We start from the raw sequence: 26424 nt of genomic DNA, 5'->3' as shown, positions 1-26424 counted from the left end.
ATGCTGCAACAAGTAATTGGAATCAGCTTTACCTGTTTACCTTCCCTATGAATCAGTGATGTTCTGATATTTGACTTGTGTTTGAGGCACATTTTCTTGTCCTTTCACAAGTTGGTATGCTGATAAAGTACAGAAATAATATAGGTGATGAGGCCTGAATGTTTATTTCTTCTGATCTGAGATACTCTTTGTAGGAATATTTGGCATTTACTGTATATTAAGCAGAGTGCAGCATGCCTAGTACAACATAAGCTTGTGATGTGAAGCAGGATAAAAAATAGGCAGTACGCTCTGGTATAGTTAAAACTAAAACATACATTTATAATAATAATAATAATAAAAATTTTATTTATATACCGCCCTTTGAAACATCAGGGCGGTTTACAACAGTGCAAAATACGATACATAAAATACATGAAATAACAAAGCAAAAACCACAAACGACAGTGCAGTTTAAATAAAACTCCTGCCAGGTCTTCAATGCTGCTGGTAGAAAAACAAGGGGGGGAGGAGAAGGGCATTCAAAAGGGAGGAGTCAGGGGTATGCCTGCTTGAAGAGGAATGTTTTTATCCCCTTCTTAAAATGGGCCAAGGAGGTGGCCGAGCGGAGCTTAGTGGGCAGCGAGTTCCAGAGGGTGGGGGCCATGATGGAAAAGGCCCTTTTAGAGGTGTTAACTAATCTGACCTCTGGAACTACTAGTAGATGCTGCCCTGTTGATCTGAGTGTGTGGGGCGGATTGTACGGAGAGAGGCGGTCCTCTAAGTACCCTGGGCCCAAGCCATTTAGGGCTTTATAGGTTATAACCAACACCTTGTATTGCGCCCAGAAGCGAATAGGCAGCCAGTGAAGGTCTTTTAAGACCGGTGTTATATGGCTGGCCCTAGATGTGTTAGTGACCAGCCTCGCCACCATATTTTGTACCAATTGCAGCTTCCGGGTATGGTACAAGGGTTGCCCCATGTAGAGCGCATTGCAGAAATCCAACCGAGAGGTTACCAGAGCATGTACTACCGTTTCAAGGTCCCCCCGGCCCAGGTAGGGTCGCAGCTGGCGTATCAGCCTAAGCTGATAACAGGTGCTCCTGACCGTCGCATCCACCTGAGATGTAAGGAGGAGCGACAAATCAAGGAGCACCCCCAGACTGCGTACTGAGTCCTTCACGGGATGCATGATCCCGTTCAGAACAGGTGGAACCAACGCCATCCCTGGGCCAGGAGAACCTATCACAAGCACTTCCGTTTTCTCTGGATTCAAGCTGAGTCTGTTTTCCCTCATCCAGCCCATTACCGACTCCAGACAGGCCACGAGAGGAGAGATGCCATCCCCGGTCACTGCATCAGTCGGAGACATAGAGAAGACTATTTGGGTGTCATCAGCGTACTGATAACCCCGCGCCCCATGTCTCCGGATGATCTCTCCCAGCGGTTTCATGTAAATGTTAAATAGCATGGGAGACAAAATGACTCCTTGAGGGACCCCAGATATAAGGGCCCTCTTATCGGAGCACACGTCTCCCAGCTGCACCATCTGGAACCTCCCAGAGAGGTAGGACCGGAACCACTGGAGCGCAGTGCCCCCGACTCCCACCTCTGCCAGGCGCTCCAGAAGGATACCATGGTCTATGGTATCGAAAGCCGCTGAGATGTCCAAGAGCACCAACAGGGACACGCTACCCCTGTCTATGCCCAGACGGAGATCATCGACCAAGGCGACCATAGCAGTCTCAACCCCGTAGCCCGCCCGAAAGCCGGTTTGAAATGGGTCTAGATAATTTATTGTTGCAAGATATCCATATTGGACAGAAACAGAGATAGCCAAAAGAGGACTGTCTATAATTTGCTAAGAGACTCTCTAATGCTGTGTGATTGTGAGCCATTCTGAGGCTGAAAAGCCTTGTGGATGCTTCCTTCTCAAACAAAGGGTCAGGGAAATGTAGGTAGGAAGCAGAAAAGCCTTGAAGCACATGGGTCAAGAAACAGAGAAGTGAAAGCATGCATGCATGCATTTTAGAGTTCAATGTGTCTCTAATTACAAAATACAAGCATTGCTGCACCTTCGCTTCCAACATTCTCAAAGGATCTTAGAGGTGAAACTGGGAAAGAGCCAGTCTATGGGACCCATGGGCTACCTTCACTCGCAGGTGGTGCAGGGTTCACATGGTACCCTCAGTGCCCTATCTAGTTGAATCCTATTTTCCTCCCATTCCATTGGGTTCCCCTAGCAGACATGCTGCGGAGTGGGTATTTCCTGGGTTAACAGCAGGGTTCCAGCCCACCATGTATATTGTATCAGTGCTCAAAAAGCTGTCATCAATTAAAGTTGGCCAAGTTGTATTCTAATAAATGTAGGTGGGAAGAAGGGGTATTCCCTCCCATTCGACCTCCATTAGTCACTGGGACAGCAAAGGGAATTCAGTGTAACTAGCTACTCCCAAGTATGGTTAATTACTTCAAACACAGGCACCAAAATGATTGCTAAGATTACTAGTGTTAATATTTGGGAATGCATTTAATCACACATACATTAAGATTATAGGGTAAGAGTACAGCTGAGGATGATTATGGTTTGTGTGAGAAATAATTGTGTTGTATTCTGTATAAAATGGTGTAATTATTACGTGGGAAAACTGGATATATACTAAAATTCAGTCTCCTAGGGAACAGTGGTCATATACTTTGTCATATATGTAGTCATTAGTTTATGTGCATATTTGTATTCTGTTTGGGGAGTGGTTATGTTATTTTGTTTGTTTGGAGTGTTTATTATAAGTATCCAAATTCCCCAAAATAATTATGGGGAAAACTTTGGCTCTTTCAGACCTACAGAAGGAAAGATGAGAAAACAGCTGCAGCCCAGTGTTTTATAACTCACCCAGGACCACCATATTGGATTTTTTTTTCATGCATCAGAACTGTAAAATATTGCCACCCTGGGAGACAACTATGAGCCAACAGAAGCTGAGGACAGTTAGGGGTTGGAGCTTACTATGCATTAAGCCCTCTGCTATAATTATTAGATAATTCCCTATTGCTACTGATTAGTTAATATCTGTCGTTTACTCCACTGATTAGATATTAACAATAAAGTGAGTAACGTTAGAAAGAAACCATGAGGTATGTGCATTGTTGTCTGGCTAAAACTGATCCTGCCCCCTTGTTCCTCAACTGCTAGGATAGATATTCCTGTATAATACCTACATTTGAAAAGAAAGGGGATGAAGGAATTAGAATCATAGAGTTGGAAGAGACCGCAAAGGCCATCCAGTCCAACCCCCTGTCATGCAGGAAATCTAAATCAAAGCATCCCCGATAGATGGCCATCCAGCCTCTGTTTAAAGACTTCCAAGGAAGGAGACTCCACTACACTCCGAGGAAGAAGTGTGTTCCACTGTCAAACAGCCCTTACTGTCAGGAGGTTCCTCCTAATGTTGAGGTGGAATCTCTTTTCCTGGAGCTTGCATCCATTGCTCCACGTCCTAGTCTCTGGAGCAGCAGAAAACAAGCTAGCTCCCTCCTCAATATGACATCCCTTAAGGGATGAAGGAAAGATGGTGAGAACCTGGATATGTCTAATGAAACAGCAGCAACATTAAAGGAGTTTTGTCTGGCATTCTGTATTGTAATTACAGATCCATAACTTTTTTGTATTCAATGCAACTACATAGTCTTACTGTAAGACTAAATAAATGCTCCACACAGCTCACCTTAACAGCCAGCAGCTGCATCAGGCAAAGGAGTCTGTTGAACTGGAAAATGGTACACAAATAGGATGACATTTCCAGCACTCTCCTTCCAATGACTAAGGCTGTGTCGATTAGACACAGAATTCTTTGTTGCATTTGTGCCCACAGATGGACATCCTCCTTGTACCCTGACAGCTGAAAAGACTTCCTTCACCCAATGAGACTTCTGCCTGTTAAGAGGGGCTAGGAGTTGGGCTAGGAGATGTTACTTAGATACACACATGTAACCAAATAGCCAATGTGGGATATTGGTAGATATTCTTTATTTGTTTGGAATTCACAGTGAATTTCAAAATGTTTTCATACAGGAAACACTATACAGCTCACCCACACTTGGTAGATTTCTGTGAAAGGAAAGGCCCTCCAACATTCCATTATTATAACATGTCCTGATGTATTGGGGTTTTGAATAGCACTTTTCCAACAGCCTTAATACAACATGCACAACAAAAACGGAACTGTGATTTCACAAGGTCAAAGTACCCTTTTAAGAACCCAGACTGAATTCATTATCATTCATTGCACTGCAAAGCTTAACATCAGTTCTGAGGACCAAATAAACTGTGTAATTACTGGAAGTATATAATGGAGAGAAAATGTTAGGCCAATTGGAGCTCTTGAGGAGGAAAAATGGAGTTTGTAAGCATAACAAGATCATTGAAAAATTAAATCTTCTGGATAGGAATATTAATCAAATTTCTCTGACAGTCGAAAAATATACATAATGGGATAGCAAATCTGTTTTTATAGAGATCATAAGATTCACTCTTCAGCTTGCACAATCATACATAGAAATGGGAAATACTATGGCATGGACCATCCTAACTTTGGTATTCAATTATTTATCTTTATACTTCAGGATCTTGATTAGTTCCTTCATAGCTGCCCTTTCAAGTCCTAGTCTTCTGATTTCTTGCCTGCATTCTCCTCTCTGTTTGATCCCTCCATCACCAGAAGAGGAAGCCAAGAATGGAAAATCATGGGCTATTTTGATCTCTTCATCATCTACTTTACCATTATGTTGATCCTCTGTGGTCATCATTTTTGTTTTCTTGATGTTAACTGTAAACCTGCATTTGCACTTTTGGCCTTGACTTGCTTCAATAATCTTTCCAAATCTCTGATATTTTTCTGCTATATTATGGTGTCATCTTGTTCCTTCTTCTAATTTTCTTGTGTCCCTCTTCTGAGTCAATCCTGCTTTTAATATGATGTTATTGGCATACAAATTAAATAGATAGCCCCCTTTCCAATTGAAAATCATTCCATTTGTCCATATTCTGTCCTAAAAGTAACCTCTTGTTCTGACTTCAGGTTATGCATCAGGACAATGAAATGTTGTGGCATACCCAGTTTTTTAACAGCAACCCATAGGGCTCATTCACACTATGGAAATAAACCAGTGTTGAATCAGTTTATTTCCATGAAGTTCACACTCGCCTGTCTGACCGCAATCTGTGCAGTTTGTGGGGTGAGCAACCAAAAAGCCCACTTAAACTGGTGCATTTGGCACCTGATCCCTTAGCAGTTCTTTTTAAAAGAACTTCAGTGATCTAAATCTCCGATAGCAAGAACAAGCTATCGGATTGATCTGTGGGACCCCCAAGTGCAGTACTCTCTCCTCCTCCTCCTCCTCCTCCTCCTCCCCCTCCTCTTCCCTCCTCTCCTTGTTGCCGTAGTACCACCATCCCTCTCTGTTGTTGTTGTTGTTGTTGTTGTTGTTTGCCTTTAAGTCATTTCCTGTCATAGGGTTTTCTTTGCAAAGTCTGTCCAGAGATGGTTTGCCTTTGCCTTCCTCCAAAGTTGAGAGATTGTGACTTGTCTTTTCTTTTCTATTTTGACCTGCACCAGAGCTGAGGGAGGGTGAGGAGGGGCAAGGATGATGATGAGGAGGCAAAAAACGGACAGGAAAAGTTTGCATTAAAGAAAAGGGTAGAATAGAGGGGGGGGTCTCTTAAGAAAGAGTGGTGCCCCTCCTCTGCTCTTGTGTGCCTTCAAGCCATTTCTGACTTAGGGCACACCTGCCATATGGTTTTCTTGGTGAGTTTGCCTTTTTCTTCCTCCTCTTCTTCCTCACCCCCCCCACCCCTGAATGTGTATGGGAGCAGGATTAACATGGCATGGAGAGACTCAGTATCACTGAGGAGACCCGGATCTCCTTGGTACAAAAATGTATGTGTGAATAAGCCCTATAGTTTCTCATGATTTATAAAAACTGAACCCTATCCTCCAAATAAACAGAGCCCCTTGGAGCCCCTTTAAAGCTCAAACTAAAACACAGCAAAGATTCATGGTTCCACTGATACAAGGGCCACCAACCACCATTACCTGAAGAGAAGATCTGTGTGTGTGTGTGTGTAAGTAACAAGCCTTTTGATGCATCTGGAGGTCCTTTTTGCTCCCCTTATGGGCCATATAACTGTCATACTACTGGGCCATTTCAGTGCAGTGGCAAATTGTACCACTAAAATGGAGACAAATTATTGAGAGCAATGAAAATCAGCAGGAAAGGCTTGTTTAATGAGGGCTTTTCTGGTTTAACCACCAAATTTCAGTGGCAGGCTGTGGAAACCCATTTGCTGGAAGCATTTTCCTACCTATTTCAAAGTGTTTAGCAATTTTCTGATGGTGTATTTTAAGGGCGACATTGGGTCAGGTAAAAAGTGTGCACTCATACTTCTTGGGTTATAAAGGAAAGATCCACAAATTGGATTATCCCTACAAACCAGACTACTATCTGTTATAGCCCATGGCAACAGCAGCAGCAGCAGCAATAACAACAACAACAAAACAACAACAAAACAACAACAATTATTATTATTAGTAGTAGTATCTTATATTCCACCTTTCTCCCAATTTAGTAACAGCAACTATATTACTATTACTATATTACTACAACAATATTACTATATTATATTATATATTATATTACTATAACAACAGTAGTGCAAAAGGGCAACTGTTCTAGCTTGATAGTTGCCTATAGGTTTTGGAAAGTTACACCATTAAACCATCTTCATCCAATTTATCCCAGGATTTCATAGTTCTTTTGGTTTTTTATTTCCCAGTATTGTGATTACATTTTCCATTTCTGTATTCAGAATAAACTGAAGTAGCTCTTTTGCCAAGGGTTTATTGAAATTTAGAATTTCCATATCCTCAAAGAAGTTGTGGATGTTTGCCTTAGAGGGATTCATGATAATGAAATAAAGAGACTGATATAATTCTCCAAATTATTTATAAATAATTTTGATGTGTGGGTCTATCCTCTCACATCACTAAATTAAGGAACAGCATTCCTGGAAAAGCTATAACTTTACAGTGGTGTCACAGGATTTTGATATTATCTGGCTCAGTTTACAAATCTATATAGCTTACCAGAATCTGCCATATTTCTACCTAGCCCTCTGTTCCTGAGAGATCTTCTGACTCAGAATTAACTTGTGAACAAAATCCACTCTCATTCTATCCCTGAACATGTCTAATTTCTCAGGAGAAGAAAAATTTATATTCCTCAACAACTTGTAATGCTTGCCTCTGGTTTAAAAATGAGCATTACTCTTGGCTGTCCGCTAAATCCTCCCTTACCGTCCCTCCATTGTGCTCACTGCAGCAAGTGCCGTGATGTCTAGTAGGAAGGGTTGATAGATTTGCAATATTATGGAAGGAGAAGAGGCTAATTTTGTGTGGAGGTGGTGAAAAGTAATGCATGCCTACTTTGGGGCTGGGTGATGAACTGGAGGTTATGATGAGGTCCAATTGATCTCATGTTTTCTCAAAATATGCCAAGCCATTTTCTGGGGTTTTTTCAATGGGCAGATGGTACTGTAGCTTGACTTGTCAGTAGTCAAAGAACACCCCACCATAACACAATTTATCATGAACAAGGCATTGCTTGTAGACTGAGACACATATATATACAGTATCACGATGAACTCTTAATTGAGGGTGATCTTAGCCTAGTATGACTATAAATTCCATTTCCATATTAGCCAAACTAAACTGTTTTGATACTATTTTCTTTTTTCCTTCATTTGGGAAAATTGCAGGGGTCAGCACACCCGGAGTACAGTTTGCCAACCTAGCAGTTTAACAGCATGTAAAAGTGTAATAGATAATAGGTAAATAGGTACTTTGGTGGGAAGGTAACAGCGTTCCTTCAGACATGTGCCACATGACCAGGGGCTGGCTTCCTCGGCTTAGTAACTGAGGTGAGTTCTGCAGTCTGACATGACAAAAACAATCATGTCAAAGGGAAAATCTTTACCTTTTTATTATTGAAGCATGCTTGTTGTGTGTGTTTTTAAAAATGTGGAGATCATTTCATATTAAACTGAGGCTATGATTGTATGCTCGCAGCAATGGGTTTGTGCAAAGTGGAAGGTGGAATGGATCACAGACCATTGGCTAGGAAGTAAAATGGCCATATTTTTATTGCTTTTATTGTCATTGACTCAACCCTTCTTCCTGATCCAAAGGGAACACTACCCATGGGTAATGAAGGGCTCATGGGCAACAAGCTGTGCATGAGCCACAACTGTATCTTGGGCTATGCTACACTCTCCAACAAGCTGTATCTGAGTCACTAGTGGATCTTGCCCCACACTATCTCACTCCAAAGTTGTTAGAAGATATGACAGATAAATGATAATAAATCCAGAACAATCCAATACTAATAAACCAAGAACTGTAGTTCTGGCGAGTGGGAAGGCAGCTCAAGCTGGAATGTCTTGCAATCAGAGTTCACATACATTTATATTTCCAGAGTCACCTAACTGAAGACTGCAGTTTAATCCCAGTGCTTGGGATGCACCCTTGATGAGGCTGCCTACTGGCTTTTTCGAGGCCCATGATAAGCCACAAGAGAAGAATGCAGCAATGGAGGAGAAATGTCAGCTCAATCACCTCACCCTTTTGCTGCAACCGCAATCTGTCATTCCTCTGTTCATTTAATTGGTGTAGCATTCCACACTGGAGGATCATAGGGATTAATGCATGGCTCACATACATACAAACATGTACACAATAAATATCCTGCACAAATGTTACATGCATGGGAAACTTCCCTAGAGTATGTAAGAAAGAGTGTGGCCTCCAGATAGTAGCTGTAATCTGAGCTGAGCCATCTTTCCAATGCAGTCACCATTCCTTCTGTCTCATTTCTTGCTGCTAGGATGTGTCAGAATTTCACTCTGCCTAGATGTTTTGATGGATTTATATGTTTTCACACCTCCTGGATTGAACATAGAAACTGTGACAGAATCCTATTTCTGAATACACAGAATAAACCTCTTACAAGTGGATGTACATTTGCAGTTACTAGTTCTGATGATCGGAAGATCAGAAGGTTGGCAGTTTGGGCCCAAGTGCCGCATGATGCGTGAGCTCCTTTCAGTCGTCCCAGCTGCTGCCACCTAGCAGTTCAAAAGCATACAAATTCCAGTAGATAGATAGGTACCCCTTTTCCGTGGGAAGGTAGAGCCTTGGTGCAGTCATGCTAGCCACATGATCATCAGAGCATCCTCAGACAACACTGCTCTTTGGCTTAGTAACGGAGATGGCACCGCCCCTTATGGTCAGTTACGACTAGACCTTCATGTCAAGGGACTACCTTTACCCTTACCTTTAGGAAGCCAGAAGTAGAATCTTTATGAATCTTTTTAATTGTGATCTAAAGTATATTTTTTAGGGTTGTGGAAGCTGTTCTTTGATTACAGTATACACCTCCCAAGTGACTGTGCATTGAAATCTCCTGTTGCAAGTATAGATGCACCCATAGAAGTCTTGAATTCAGCTCATCACTTGGGGCGTAAGAAAAAAGATAGAGGTTGGATGAGGCTGAATTTTTTTTGCACATTGTCCAGCAGTCTCTGCTGAAAATACTGAAAATCACCATAAGCTCAACAAGGACTGGAGCCTCCTTGTTACTCAGCTATGCCTTCAGCAGCTGCTTGGTACTTTCCCAAGAGCCATGCAAGTGATGCAAGTGCAACCCATTTAGATAGATGAGAATTGTGATGTCCCACAACTGGGGGGAAAATAATACTCTGTTCATCTCTCTGAAGTGTTAATGCAATTTTAAAATGCTGAAAAGCAAAGCTTTGGTTTTATTAATAAAAAAAGTGATGTTGCAATTTACATTTCCATTATTTTTTCAGACATTTGGCCAATTTTTCTTCCATCTTTCATAGTCCTACAAGTCTAATTTTTCTGTGCATTTTATTTGATTTCCAAAATTACAGTTTTCAAACTTTGAACCCAGCGAGAAGGCTGATTTATTCAGTCTGTGTGTAGTTGTTATATGTTGATAAATCAAACAAACATGATGGTCAAGTTTCTGCAAGAGACATAGCCACCATGTAATGGCTATGAACTCTCTCAATTTGGCCCTAAACCTACCTCAAAATCCAGCCAGCTGCCATGACAGATGGAATTCTCTAGCACTGACCCTCTCTCACCAATGAAGCAGGGGTTCCTGTGGGGTCCTGTCCCAACTCACTGAGCATTGCTGGGGGAGGACATGGATGTTCATTCTTCAGAATCCCACGTCAGCACCACAGAACTCCAACCCTCAGTATAGCTGGTTTGATTTTAACATGGGATTGGAGGCATTTATGATGATGGCAATGGTACCACAATTATAAATTGGAAACAATTATGAGGTTGTAAGTTAAATTAGGCCCTGCTTCACAGGCCAAAAGGCCCATCTCTCCCCCCCCCCCGATTCTGGTACCATCCTGTTTGGACGATGCACTATGAAACCCTGGTGTGAGCATCCAGACAAAACAACTGGCATGGTCTGCACCAGAACTCGGCTATACTTCCCTTTAACATGTATTTTAAAGTTACTTGTTACTCTGGATCTTCCATGGAGATCCAAAGCCCTTTGCTCTTACCTCATGGAAGCTGCTACATAGAAATCCTGCTGAGCCCCATGCACTCTGCTGCCAGTCATCCAGATTTATCAGCTTAGGTTAATATCTCAGTCATAAATTTAATCCGATTAGGTTATGTGCAAAGAGCCAGTTTGGTATGTCCGTACTTAATATTATTTATTTAAATAAATAAAATAAGGAGATGAGGAAGCAGCTGTTTGTAGGCTTTGGAAGCTTTTTCTCCATGGCTTCTTGGAATGGAGGCAGCATGAACACCTAAAAGAAATGAAGCCCAACTTCAGTACATCAATTATGGGCTTCTACTGAGAACAGAGATATATGATTACAGAGGCAAGCTAAGATTCAAGCTGATGAAATCATCTATTCCCGTGACAAATCTTTCACCTGAATTTATCTTTCTACTCTCTTGACATTGTCATATTCCTTGTAATAACAAAGCAGTCACCCCATAGGGATGTGGGTAGAATCTCTGTGTTAGAAAGTGCCATTGAGTTTGAGAGCACTTAATTAGGTTAAGTTTGGCATTTAGTCATGAAAGTCATATTACATCAAGACTTACTGTTGAAGAACTGATACTGATATATTCACATTACACTTATTATTGCACTTTAGATTGTCCAGAGGTTGACACATGTAAGACTGAAGGAGGTGTGCAAAGAATATTGAAATGTCTACAAGCTTACCCCTTCTCCAAAATGATTTTTAATATGTTTGTAAATTTGCTACAGGAGCCCACAGGAGCGAAACAGTGTCTGGAGGCATGTTTATCACTCCCTCATAAGCCTGGCCACTCTTGATGCCACAGTACCCCCACCATCAACTGCCACACTAGCTACAGCACAGTACAGGGTCTAATATATAGACAAGAATTTTGCCTAGAACCTGAAAATTAAATAATTGGTTACAAAGCTTGTTCTATGAAACAATGGAACCTTCCTGAAAAATTCCCTTCCTTCCTTCTCTCTTTTACTTCCCTTTCCTTCCTTTCATTTTCTTGCAAATCATAGGCATGTTGGTCTGGAATTCAATATGAAATCTTGTAGCACCTTGAAATTACTGTGCAAAAGAAGTTCAAGTGTAAGCTTTCATAGACTGTCATTTGAGAAAGTAGACCAAGTCTACGAAAGTGTATGCTACATCTTCTTTTGCACAGTTGCACAGTCTCAGAGGTGCTACAAGATCCCTTTTCACACTTATTTATTTGCTACTTCCTTCCCCCCCCCCTTTTTGGCACACACTTCAGCATATACTGTATCTGACATTCAATGGTAGTTGGTGGTTTCCTTGTCTTGAGGCAGTGAATCAATTCCAAATTTATTTTGAATTTACCGTAGGTTGAGCACCATTGATACCTCCTTTAAAGTTCAAATTAAAACATGGAACAGATGTCTTGCCTAGCTGATGGGTATCCACCCCTTACATTTGGATTTTGCAGTCGCCGTGCAATTTGAATTGTGGGGAGGAGCATGGGAAAAGTATGTGGGCCCGTAAGGAAGACTCACTGCTTCACCCGTTTGGTGGGTGAAGTTTGCAGTGGGAACTCTCGGGTAGTTTAAACAATTGAGTAACCGCAGATACATAGAAGTTCATAGAACATTCCAGCTTGTTGATAGCACCAGGTCAAGAAGAACCATGAAAATTAAATAATTGGCACAAAAGCTCTCTTCTTGACACAAATATGGTGGACAAATTAATGATCTTCTGTTTTAAAGTTTAATATGTATGGGCAATTTATCCATGGCTGCCCAAACTGCATATTTATTCCCTCCTCTCAGGCTTTATGGTGTAAAAAAAAACAGCAATAAACAAACCTGACACATTTCATCTCCATTATATCCATTATAAAAACCCTCACACCATAAATGGCACTCATTTTCATATTGCACACCGAACAGATGGTGCTTATAAAAATATCACTTGAATTTCTTCACAAGTCCGCCTGAAGTCCAAACACAATTATTCAAGGAGGGGGGTATCGATTGACAAATGACACTTGTACAGTGGGTCTTTTGGTACCTGCTGTTTGGTTCAAGGGCCCCCCATGGATACCAAAATCTATGGTCCTCAAGTCCCATTAAATAAAATGGTATATTAAAATGGTGCCCCTTATAGAAAATTGCAAATTCAAGATTTGCTTTTGGGATTTATATATTTTCCAAATATTTTCAAGGCTTGAATCATGAATCGGTGAATAAAGAATACGTGGAATACAGAGACAAATACATCTAAGCATATAAAGAGTATTTTGGGATTAGTTTAGTGATGTTTACTGGAAGTGCAGATGGTCATGACTTATTTTAATGGTGTATTGCCAGCATTAAAAGGCATAATCCTGCCTACTCTACTGTTTCTCATGGAAACATAAAAAGCAGAAATTCAAAACTTTTCCTTTCCTTTCCTTTCCTTTTTTTTCTTCCCAGAATTGCCATGGGAGAAGAAAACAAAAGTAATTGTGATGTGTGTGGAGAATATATACGAGCGACACAAACATATACCACATGAGATACAGAAGTAAAGTCATGAGTATAGAATTTTTAGTTTTCATTAGCAAACAAATTCATTAGTATAAGAAAATTTGAGAAGCCACCCAACAGGATATTTCATGCATCCCCTTTTCTTTGTTCTGTCATTCATCTTTAAACTTCATCCATAACACTTTATTCCCACGACTTTTTTATTGTTGCACGTGGAACCAGACCTACAGGTTAGCATTTGACAACAGTACGACCTGTGAATTGAACACTGTCCAGAATTATAGACATCTTCCATACTTTTTCTTTTCCACAAAAAAATATCTGAGAGATGATTTTCCAAGAAATGTATTATGAATATATTTATTTATAAACAAGGAGGACCAAGAACTACTCAATCTACCTCATGTCACCCTGCATTTTCTGCCTTTGGTAATTTGAATATTGAGGAATACCTTTGATATTGTACTCACAAATATTCCTATGAACAGAGAGTTTAAGATACTGCAATACTGAATTTTCACTGGAGTAAAAGATATTCAGAAATGCTACTCAGTGGAAGGGTGTTTTCTCTGCCTGGATGAGGTATAAATAGATGGCCATCTGTCTGGGATCTTATTGTGATTTCCTGCATGGCAGGGGGTTGGACTGGATGGCCCTTGCGTCTCTTCAACTCTACGATTCTATGATTCTATGACAAAATATAGTCGTGAAATTATAAATTACAGCCACTACTGGTCATTAACATATTTAAACTGATACTACTCATTCAGTAGCTGTTATCTGTAATAAACTGATATTGCCTTATTTGGGGGCAGAAGGGCATGACTTTAAAGAGGCTTTTGATGAAATTAAATTATGTTCTTTTCTTTGTGTTTGGTGATGCAGAATTATTGGTGAATTTTCTATAAGTCTATCTGTAACTCAGGATGGAATCCAGTCAACTCCATTCTATGAATGTCGTCCTTCTACAATCTCCAAACCTATTCCATACATTTAAAATTCTTTATTACATTATGCATTTCTGAAGAATATATAGATGACACATTAATGGCTGTGTCTCCCCACTGACTGAAATTTTCCCTCTTGGACCTCACAACACTGCAAAGGTCTCAGAGAGCGCCGTGTATGTGTGGTTGCTCCTGTCCTGGATGTGGAGATCTCAGAATGGTATAACCTGGCCATAATGCCATAATTACTTATTTATATCCTAATGAAACAGATGCCACAGATATATAATCAGCAATTTGAATATGTAGGAAGATTAAAGTATTTAGTAATGATGCCTTTATTTATTTACTTTTTTCTACAGGCAGAAGCTGATGATTGAGATAAAACACTTCATATTCAATCAAATTGTCACGGTAAAGAAAAATGATGCATGAACTTCAAATGAAGGAAAGGTGAAACGAAGGGGACAATAACAGTATTCCAGTGAGTTGAGAAGAAAAGCAAACTTTTAAATCAAATTTCTCTTGTCTTACAATAGATGTTTGTGTGTGCTTGTCTGTCCATACACTGGGAACAGATAGAAGAGGAGGTGATGCCATCCGTTTTATTCATAAACACATTTAGAGAGAGAGATAGGCATAATTTAGATTTCTCTTTTGGTTCTCTAGTTTCTGGCAACCATATTTTCTGTTGAATTACCATTTTGATTGAATGAGAGGGTCAATACTGTCACTCTCTGCCCCCCCCCAAACCTTGCTGTGCCGCCCCCATCCATGGATAGAAAATTATTCTGAAGCCAATCATCAATCAATGTATGTAATCAACTCTTTAAAGTCCCTTGTATTTTCTGATGAAGCTAGTCTTTGGTGTAATCAATCTAAATATCAACACGTTTGTTTGGTGGCGGGTTCTGCCCACACATTTAGTAGTCTTACTGCATTGCTCTACATGGTAAAAGGCCAACAAGGATTTGAGATGTGCTTTGCTATTAAAAAGATTATTGCAGTACATTTATTCCAGAGGTTACATCATTCCCTCCAGGACCTTTTGCTGTGCGATTCATTTACATATAATTGTTTATCCATTATTACTACACAATCATATGTCCTGCTAACTTTATTTCCTTCCAGAGGTTAATAGCTTTCTGAATAAATTTAATAAAGCACAACAAATGTGACAATAAAATCAGCAAATAGCTTTGAATTATGTAAGAGCTGCTGACAATCATTGCCAAATATATAACCAATCTAGCTGAGCAAGTAACTCTTTCCAGTAACGGAGTGAAATCACACAGAATCCTTCGACTTTGTACTGTTATAGTACCATAATATAATTTAAGCTGTATGAATGTTTCATCTGTAGATATCAAAATGAAAGCCAGTTGAAACAATCAGCAGTTGCATATGATGGATCTGTTGTGCAGCATCCCTTTCCATTCCTGTAACAAATCGGAGCTGAACCTTTAAAATCAAATTCATCTTGTGAACTGTTGACTTCAAGTTCTGTCTCTAGTTTGCACACATACCCTATTGGTAGAAAAATGTAGCATCCTACAGAAATCTGCCTATATTTCCGACCAAACCAGAATTTTACAGTAAATATGTCTTCCCACCTGCTGATCTTCATTATTTGTGCCACCTGTTCTGTCCAGCAACCTATTCATCTTTTCCTGCATGCTATCCATGCAGTGAAAATCACAGATAATAGAAAACCCTATATTTCCTCCCGAGGTTGACCATAGAGTTGCACTGGAAACCTCCAGACATCATTTTCCTCAGAACACCAGCAGCTCAAGTGGCTCATAGAACAGAGGCTATGAGGTTTAAGTGCCACTTTGAGCAGAAGGCTGATAGAAATGCAAAATGCATGAATGTGTTTATTGGCCCAAGAAGTCTTGCTAGACTGTCAAAGAATTCCATATAGATCTGGAGCCACAATTTGGCCCCCTGGGTTAGTTCAACCAAAGTCCTTAGGTAATAAGCCAGCTGATGTCCCAGATTCTCAATGCCTAGCCACCAATGTCAATTGGCATTTTTACTAGCTTATATATCCTTCAAAAGACCTTTTGGTTCATAACAATACAATATTTGCTGCCTGAGAAATAACTTCATTGTTGCCATCAGAAATTATTTCTAAAATAGCTTGAGGGATGCAATTCTTTTCTAATCTAAATCTTAAAGGAACCAACTAATAATTTTCAGCAGTTCTCTTCCCACTATGAGAAAGTCTTTAAAAACTGCAGTTTTCAAAGACTATTTACATTTCAATACTTATTCTGCACAGAATTAATACATGGTAGTTTTGCACAAAAACCAGCATTTTCTGTGTAGGAAACAGTATGTCATTTTCTGACTTTTATGCAGAATAAATCTCAGACTGGAAAGAGTATCATCAGTTCAGGTCCAAGTTTCTTCTTGACAAGACTTCTCAATACTGGAGAAACAATTTTCAACCATTTAAAAAATATATTTTCAAATATTCTTTCCAATCACCCCAAACTTTGGCCCGAGACAGACAGGTGGGAAGCAACCTGCCGGCACCGATTCTAGGGTTCAGGAGCACACACTAACCTCATGCTCCAGAACCCTAACACATAACAGTGGTGCCATGATGGTGGCCTCCAATCCATATGGGGGCCACCTTCATGATGTAAGCAACGCTCAATGTATAGATGTCTCTGGACATTGCTTATGTCACTGAAGTGCCACAGTGTGCCAATGGCACACTCGTGATGTCCGCCACATGGACTTTAAAAAACCCAGTTTTTCTGGGTACTTTGTGGTGCGGAGGGATGCCACACAGTTTGCCTGCTGCAGGATCCCTCAGGAACAAAAATTGGTTGCTCCAGCCCCTTTGCAATCTAAAAAGCAGCTGGATGGTTCCATGGAATTTTTGTGTCTAAACTGGGCATGGGGACCTGTGGATCTCATAGCTCAAAATTACAACTTTTAAAATAAGTCTTGTCTAAGCTTTCCCAAGGCTTTTAAAATGAATTTTATGTGTTTGGCACCAAAAGGAGCACAGAAAATGGGAAACAGTTTAGAGAGGATGAGAGACTTTCTATGGGTTTATCTGTGTGTTGTTTTGCTTTCACATTGTTTCTGACTTGTGGTGACCCTAAGGCAAACCTATCACAGAATTTTCTTGGAAAGTTTCTTCAGAGGGGAGTTGCCATTGCCACCCTCTGAGGCTGAGAGACTGTGACTTTCCCAAGGCTCAATGGGTTTTAATAGCAGAGCAGGGATTCAAACCCTGCTTTCCAGATTAATAGTCCAGTGCTAAAACCACAACACCATGCTGGTTCTTGGTTGGCATTGGCAGTGGAAGAGAAAAAGAAAGTGATGTATCCCCAAGAGCTCGAGGTTTGAGTGGCACAACTGGATTTTTTTTTTAAAAAATGCTGCTGTATTTATGTGCATAACCACATATATCTATTTGCCTTTATCTGCACTCCTCTGCATCTCCATGTGCATATTCTTGATGGACGTGTGGGGGGGAAAAAACAATCATATTGCCAGAAATAGTTCAGAGGAAGTTGCAATTTTACATTGACATGACCTCTGAATGTGGAGAATGTGTGGCCTCTTAATTTGAACTTGCTGTTCATACCCTCCCTGTCATTGTAATAGTATAGACAAGCCTTGGGGTTGCTGCAAATCTGGAAAATCCAAGCCTTATGACAAGAAGCATGAGCAGAATTCCTTCCTTCACTTTTCTTTCTATAACAAAAAAGGAGTACTTTTACTTTCATTGAGCCATCCTGTGAAAAACAAGAAGACTACTGGGCTGTTGTTACATTGCAACAGTTGCATTAGCTTGAAATCATGTGGAAGCTTGGGAGGAGGTTTCAGGAGAAAAATTGAGGAAACTCTCAACCTCTCAGCCCTCAAAAATTAATCCTCCCAAAAGTCACCTGAAATATGACGATATATTTAGGGCCTGGAAATGATCCTCCAAAGTGGGTAGGTAGAAAGGTTTGACATAGCACAGCTTCTATATATACTCATCGATTGATGTTCTCATCAGTTTTACCACCCACCCTTCTCCCTGCAGGCCACCCTGTTATCTTTGTCAGGTGTACATCTCCTGCCTTTCAATACTGGCAGAGCCATTATCTATCTATTCATGCAGTAATCAGATTTCTCCGAGCATCACTCTGCAGTCATAATGACACCAAAATGTTATCCTGAAGTCAGGAATGCAGGCATTTTGTGTAAGTGAATCAGCAGGCATCAAAAAGATAATCAACCTAATTAGTTCCTTACATTTGCATGGCATCCACAACTGCCAATCCTCAACAAGAGACTTCATTAGTAATAATAATTTCTGAGAACTCCACTTTTCAAAAAACTGTTATGAGACAGGAATTGTCCTTGCTTAAAAGAGAAGTCATCTCTATTTACAATGATGGCTCAGGGCATTATTATGTTCTCAATGGGCACATTTCTTTTCTATCCAATCTCTGTCCATAAGGCTTTTTATTTCTGTTTTTCCAAATAATCCAAAGTGAATTTTTCATATCACTTTGCTAATGTAAGTGGCTCATTAGTATTGCCAAAGGCTTGACTCCTAAATATATAAGTAAGTAAAAGGCTACCCATTCCCTCACTGTGCTGTGGTATCAGATCCTTCATTCCCAAACCTGTTGTGCTGGCTGGTACATCGGTGCCTTTAAACAAAGGAAATGAAACACTGCTTGTTGAGAGATATAGTTTGACAAAACTAGAGCAATTAACAGAAGTTTGTCCTGTGTCTAAAAATGATCTACTGGGTGATGCTGTCATTGTGTAATCTAGTACATCTTGGCAAGGGAGAGAAAACATCTTAACATTTTTTTTATGTACTTTCAAGTCACTTCCAACTTCTAGTGATGGTAAAGCAAACCTGTCATGGGGTTTTCTTAGTAGAATTTATTCAGAGGGAATTCGCTGTTGCCTTTCTCTGAGGCTGAGAGACTATGACTGCCACATGACCAAGCAGGGATTCAAACCCTGGGTCCAAGTCCAACATGCAAATCACTAAATAGCTTACTAAAACATTATCATGTATTACCAATAACAAATATATATATATATATATTTAATAGCCTTTATTTGGTTGTATTATATGAACATTATTTAAAATTGTGTTCGTTGTCTATTAACCTGCTTATGTTACTGGACTACAGTAGTAGAGGATAAGGCTATCAAAGGCTACTAGTTATAATGGCTATATGCCATTTCTGGGATCAAAGACAGCATTTGTTGGGACAATGACTGGGAGGATGCTACTGTGTTAATGCCCTGCATACAGAATTCCCAGTGGAAACCAGGAGAGTAATGGTAAAAGAATATTGCACCAAGTTATAGGCCTTTCCTTTGATCCAGGTTGGTTCTTCTTATTCCCTAAGAAAGAATGAAGGCACTCTTCATTCCTTATACTAATAAGGCTTACAGAGATGTAGAGATTATTAATTACTTTTTGTGCTTTCAGGGAGAAAGCATCAACCAACATGACAACACACCATTTTTTTAAAACAAAATCATATGCTCTGAGGTTTTTTAGTCCTCTGGCAGGAGCAAAAATACAAATGCTTCTTCCCCTTTCACCAGTCCCCCCCCCCCTTTTGGTGGGTCTTGGTGCTACTCTTGTCTTCTCCTCCCCCCCCCCAGAAAGCTCCAGAGTTTTGTGTGGAAAATGTTGTGAAAAAATGTAAAAAATGTGCCAAAAGTCTCCCAGCATCACTCAGTGAGAAGAAATCCTTTGACGGCTTTCATTCTCATGTGTGAGAATAAGAAAAGATATGCATCTGTGGCTCTTTATCAGGAAGAGATACTACTCTGTGTAGGCAGGCAGTGGCTCGATGCAAATGTTCTTTCCTATTACTTCCCTACTGACCACAGTTCCATTATTTTCCACATTTCTTTCAAGCAAAAAGAAAGGTTTGGGTGCCTTAATTTAATCAGATGTCTGCTAAAATCATAATTATAATGCAGGAAGTCTAATTTTCATGTTAGTAATCTCTATATTTACATATTAACAACACTGAAAAAGAATCCTGGATTTATATCAGTTTTAAATGGATAGAAGCTATTGATGGCTCTGAGGATTTGGGCTTATTCAAGCTTTCTATATAAAATTCAAGATAAATCTCATATAATGAACTTTTACCACTCCTCCTCTGCTTGCCTTTTCCAACAGTTTGCTACATTTTGACTTTAGGCTGCCAAGTTCCTTTTCAAAATCTTTTTCTATCCAGATTGCATCGGTACAATGGCAGAAGAATTGTTTTGCACACGTGTGTGTGTGTGTGTGTGTGTAGACACATTTAAGACAGAAAGATAAAGACAAGTTGTGAGAACTGGTTAAAAGAACAAACATGAAGTCTTAAAAGATAAGAATTACTGTATGAATGGGAGCAAGCAGTAATAACAAAGTTAACAATTTCAAGTGAACAGCTAAAATTAACAGGTGCTGCAACATATGCTTGGTGGAGGGAGGAACTGCTATGTATTTCACACCTTGTTTCAAACCTTTGCTGTCAATTTTAAGGGAATGGTGAAGAAAAGTGGAACAATTCTGGTTATTTAAAATGGATAAGTAGGTGTTCAAGATCCAGAAAGCAGCAGTCGAGGAAGAGACATGAAAAATGCTGAGAAGTTAACATGGCTTCAGGCCTGTGTAACTGGATCTGAGTGTAGGGGTGTTAGATGGCTCCAGGGTTGAGGACAAGGTAGATAATCCACTTTCAGGTTTTATTCCAAATTTTAAAGTGTATCCCTAAACAGGTGCATCACCTCAGGCAGCTCCTTTAGATTTCAGATTAAAACTCAGATTAAAACCTAGAATCATCCCACTGACTTCAGGGCCACCCACCTTCTCTGCCTGAATATCTCTGAGAGCCTAAATATATAAAATACTAAACATCTTCACCCCTCAAAAAAGAGTTTTAAAAGGCAAGGCATTGAGGTGGGTAATTATCCTTTGGGCTAAAGCATCTGGGGAGTAGATTTTGCCCCTACTTACTAAGGTTCTGTGAATCTTCATTTGTGAAGAAAAGCCAAAGAGACTAAGGTTCTGACAAAACATCACCTGAACAATAACATTTGTTATCCCTTGTGTCAGGATCAGAATCCCTCTGATTTCCTGCCATGCTTGCTGCTTAAAATGTTTGTTGGGCTTTCATGGGATAGGGATCTAAAGAGATTTGTGTGGGCAAGAAGGAAAGCTAGAATCAATTGGACAATATTAACGGACAGCAAAGAAAGAGGAGGATTAGGGATGCCAAATTTGAAATTATATTTTTATGCATGTTGCTTGGAATGGATAACAAAATGGGTGGAATTAAAGGATGAGCAATTATTAGATTTAGAGGGATTTAATTTAAGATACGGGTGGCACGCCTATATGTGGTGGAATAAAGTTGAACTAAACAAGGAATTCAAAGAGCATATTGTAAGGAAAGCATTATATAAAGTATGGACAAAATACAAGGAAAAATATTATACAAAGTTACCAGAGTGGGCTTCTCCTCATGAAGCAATATTAAAGAAGGGCAGAATTGAGGGAAGAGATTGGCTAAAATATAAAGATTATGTAAAGATAATGGAGGGAAAAATTATAATGAAATCTAGGGAAGAAATGCTAAAAGAGGGAATTAAAATAGATTGGTACTTATATTACCAATTAACGGAAAAATATAAAGCAGACAGAAAAAATGTAGGTATAACGTTAAAGAAGACAGAATTGGATGTCATATGGATGGATAAGGATAAGAAAAAAATAGCAAACTTCTATAATCTAATTTTGAGACTTGAATTGGAACAAGAACAAATTAAGCATTGTATGATTGTATGGGCACAGAATATAGGGAAGAACATACAGTACGAGGCGTGGAAAAGAGCTTGGGGACAGGATTTAAAATTTACGTTGTGTATGGATCTAAAAGAAAATTTCTACAAAATGATGCACAGATGGTATATGACACCGAATAGATTAGCGAAAATATACAAGAATGATAAAGGAAAATGTTGGAAATGTGAATGAACTACAGGAAGTTTTTTTCACATGTGGTGGAGTTGTCCTCTGATAAAAAAATTCTGGAGAGAAGTACACAAGAAAATTGAAATAATTTTACAATTGGAATTCCCTCTGGTCCCGGAGCACTGTCTTTTAAACATAGTAGAAAACAAGGATTTAAGACCAAAACTGAAACCACTATTATATTTAATCACCGCTGCCAGAATAACAATTGCCAAAGTCTGGAGAAATAAGGAAGAACAACATAGTAGAAATGGATAAACTAACTGGCTACTTGAATAATAAAGATATTGAAGAAAGGGAAGAGGAATGGTCTCCAATAGTGGAATATTATAAAAAAAAGAGAGGGGGGGATAAGTAAGCAGGAGTATGTAAGTATGAATGATGGGCAAATTTAGGAGGATAGTCTAGAATTTTGTTTGAAGAAAAAAATGATGAAAAGGAGTGTAGAAGAATAAGTGACCAGGGGGAGTGGACACAAATGGAAGTTTTGGGAAGTCATATCATATAAATGGGGTTATATGTACTCGTACAAATGATTGCAACTATTGTATATTCTTGTTTTGTAAATTCTTGTTTTATTTATTTATTTATTTTAAAGTTTTTTTTAAAAAAAATCTGTGTTTATGTGTTTTAATTTATGTGTTGAATGTCCAGTTATATATTGTATTTTAATCTGTGTGGTACCCCACCTTGAGCCTTGGCGAGAGGTAGGTAAGAAATAAATTGTTGTCCTTGTTTGTTGTTAATTAGAGCACAAGCAGCCTGTGGAGATGGTTAACCCACAGAAGTTACATCCAGACAACAATGCATAGATTCTCCATCTCTGCATGAGAAGAATAACAACATAAGGTTTGTGGACTTCTCAAAAGTGGTGTCTTGAATACTCAGGACTACACTACAGATTGTGTTAAATATCCAACTTGTGCTAGAGTTTCACTTTATTTTTTTACTTCCAAGTAAACACATAGGGACACAATACTCCCTCTGTATTGTCAATACTGTTCAAAAAAATTAAATAAATCCCAATAGATCCTTTGCCACCCCACTTTTTCAACTGCTTTCAAGGTGTGCTACTTTCTCTTTCCCTTTGTCTTCTGCTTATTCCAATGGCTGCAAACTGATATCAGAGTACCAAAGTAGTTTGCACTCCATAATTTTTTGAGGGCGGTGTGGTGGTGGAGGGGTGAACTCTTACCCTTCTCAGTAGAATCAGCAGAAGCAAATTGTGGCAGCATCTTAGAATGTGTTTTCTTCCTCATTAAATAACTTTTGCCATCCTGACCACACTTTGGTGTTGCTTGGTCACACCTGTCTACTACTGTCTACCAGTTCAGGTCATGGCTCATTACAAACTTTTCATCCTGGAATTTAAGACCCTTCACTTTAACCTCCCCCAATATCTGACAGCTTGGCTGGCATGGTATGTACCATCTAGGAATTTAAAATCTACAGACAAAGGATTTTTGGTGGTTCAGCTAACACATATGGCTCCATCAAGGCTGTGAGTCTTGGCTGCACATTTGTGAACAGTGTTCCTTTCCACCTGCGGCTGGAGGAGTATCTTACTTGGTTTCTAAAGGGTAGAAGACCTTCCTCTACAATTTGCTGCATTAAAGGCTGGTACAGACTTGCACAATATGCTGGCTTCCTGGTGGCATGGGGATGTGGTGTACACATGACGCATGCCTTAATGTTGCCCTGAAGCTGGCATTACACTACTCCACAGGCCACACGGGTGCAGCTTTTTGACACTCCTGCGGCAAGGCATTTAGAAATGGAGCATATGGAATTTAGGAGAGAAATTGCTTGCAGGACTGGCTTGAACCTTCCCTTCTCATGTGTGGTGTCCCATTGTGTTTACTTGAACTTAAAAGAGCAAGTAACACCCAATTGCATGCTGTATATTTAACACTGCTTTGGAAATCCAAGCTTTAAATAATGGATGAAGTGGCTTTTAGTCGATCTGAATGACTGGAAGTTTTTCAATAGGGAGACACACATTTGTTAGCACAGATTAAAAAAAAAGTAAAGCTAAATTGGAGCCTTTTGGGTGCTTGCAATAATACGAAGAGGCAAAAGAGAACTTTCTATAATAAACCGTGTCTGAGCCAGGCTATTTCTGTAAGTTAGAAACCATAATCAGGTACACACAATAGGTTTCCATTTAATTATAATGTTCCTAAAAGCAATTAAATGAGAACACATAGAATGTGCATGTGGGACTGGGAGCGGGGATGGAATGGCCTAAGTTCATGCATATTGTCATGTATAGTGTTTTAAGAACACTATTTTAAGAATTCTGAAGTTTCACATGAAAAGGAAAATAAGGAACGGTTTCAGTGTTGTTCAGAAATGCACCTTCACCTCACCTCCCTTTTGGGCAGGGGTAATAACAAATATATTTTGCCTTGTAAATGGAAGACACATCACCCCAAAAACTATTTTAAGTGTTACCAAAGGACTCCCAAATTAGTCACAGCTGAGTAGCTTTTGTGCTGCCTGTTTCTTTCTTTTCTGCAAAAGAAGTGGTAATTAGATTTTACTTAGATAACTGCATTTTCCCAGTGTTTATCTATAAATTATACATGTTCTAAAATATCAGCTGCCCCCTTTCTCTCCCTTTCTCTTTCTCTCCCTCCCCCCCACTCTCTTTTTTTACAGGTTTGAAGTAAAACCCTATGTTTTGCACAGCAGGTAGACATCATGTTGTTTCAGTGCCATGTCAGTTCCTGGGGATGAAAAGACACAATGTAAGCTAGTTCATATCTTTCACTGGACTGACATCTGTTGGTGAGAGTGAGAAAGCTTTTGAGACTTGTGGAGTGAAGAAAAACCATCAGAAGGCAGCTTATACTGAATGTTCTTCATCTACTTTTTTGTTTATTTGTTTCCTGTACAATAGATTTGACCCAATACTTGGAAAAGGGATGAGAATATTTTGGGCAGCTTTTCCAAGCATGTGCAGGGAGCTATAGCAGTGTATATATGCAAGGAAGTATGCAGTACATCCTCATGCAGTGTGGTTGAGCTAGAGCAGCCTTATGGTGCTGACAGGCAGCTCTGTTCCTCAGCCACAGACTGGCAATGTGGGTGGACCCTGGGGGCCATTGGGTTGCTGTTGTGTAGCCAGGAAAGGAGTGGCTGTCACACCTCAAACCTCCAGTGTATATGTAGTTGTGGACGTGCGTACTCTTGGCTTTAGACAACAACGCTTAGTTGTACAGTGTGCTTGCGCCATACACGGGCTTGCCATACGTGGATTTGAGCTTATGCATATGGCAAGCCACAGAGGACAAAATGGGAATGTGCCACCATATCAAATAAAGGAATTTAACCTTACATGTTTTTTCCTATACACAGAGGGGAGGTCCAGAACAAAGATCCCCTGTGTATAGGAAGGGGCCACTGTATATTCCTTCTTGGCTGAGGATAGGATTAGATGACCCTTCTAACTCTAAGACTGTGTGATTCTGTGATTCTATGGTACCCAGAATCCTAGCAGCCATTCTAGCCAAAAGATTCTGGGAATTGTAGTCCAAAAAGGTCACTTTTCCAGACACTGAATTTTTACCAGACAGTTTGTGTGAGGTATATTAACATTTGTTATCAAAGTTTCCAAAGAAAATGGCAAATTTCTACTGAGCATGTGGTTTATGACTCAGTGTAACATAGGGGCTGAATAGACTGGCATTATACACCAGCCTCGGGGCAGAATGGGGGTGTGGCATCTGCACAACGCATGCCCTAAAGTTGCCCTGACGCCGGCATCACATCGTTCGCCCAACTGCACGGTGGGCAGCATCACAGCACTCCTCTGATGCGATGTCCAGATGATGCATGCCAAAAGGAGCACCAGAAAGTGCCTCCATGGTGGCAAAGGCACCCTTTTTCCAACTCCAAAAGGAGTGGCATTTTCCATTCTCATTGGGGCCAGAAAAACACCAGACCATGGCTGTGGCATGTAGTTGCCTCACCAATCCAGTGAGGAAAGGGGCGGTCTGTTTAGCCCCATAATTTCTGTGTGCTTGTGAAGCCCTTTCCATTATTTATCTGTTCCATAGAGATTTTTGGGCCACTTGAGTTGCAGTCCCATACATAGTGACAGGCTGACAGCAGAGCAAGCCCCACTCTGGGGTGAATTTCAAAGTAGGCATGTAGAGAACTACATTGTTAAGCTCTGAGTTTTCAAAAACTATAAGTATGTGTAGGCTGAATGAACCAGTTTGATTGCTGGTTGTTCTCCATCTTCTTTCTCCCTTTGACATATCCATGAAACTGAATTATACATATTGACTCCCATTACACTTGACTCCTGCTTGTGGGCATTCTAGAGAGATCTGG

Source organism: Sceloporus undulatus, chromosome 1, assembly GCF_019175285.1.
Source record: "Sceloporus undulatus isolate JIND9_A2432 ecotype Alabama chromosome 1, SceUnd_v1.1, whole genome shotgun sequence".
NCBI classification, from domain to species: Eukaryota; Metazoa; Chordata; class Lepidosauria; order Squamata; family Phrynosomatidae; genus Sceloporus; species Sceloporus undulatus.
Note: the sequence above shows the minus strand (reverse complement) of the source record.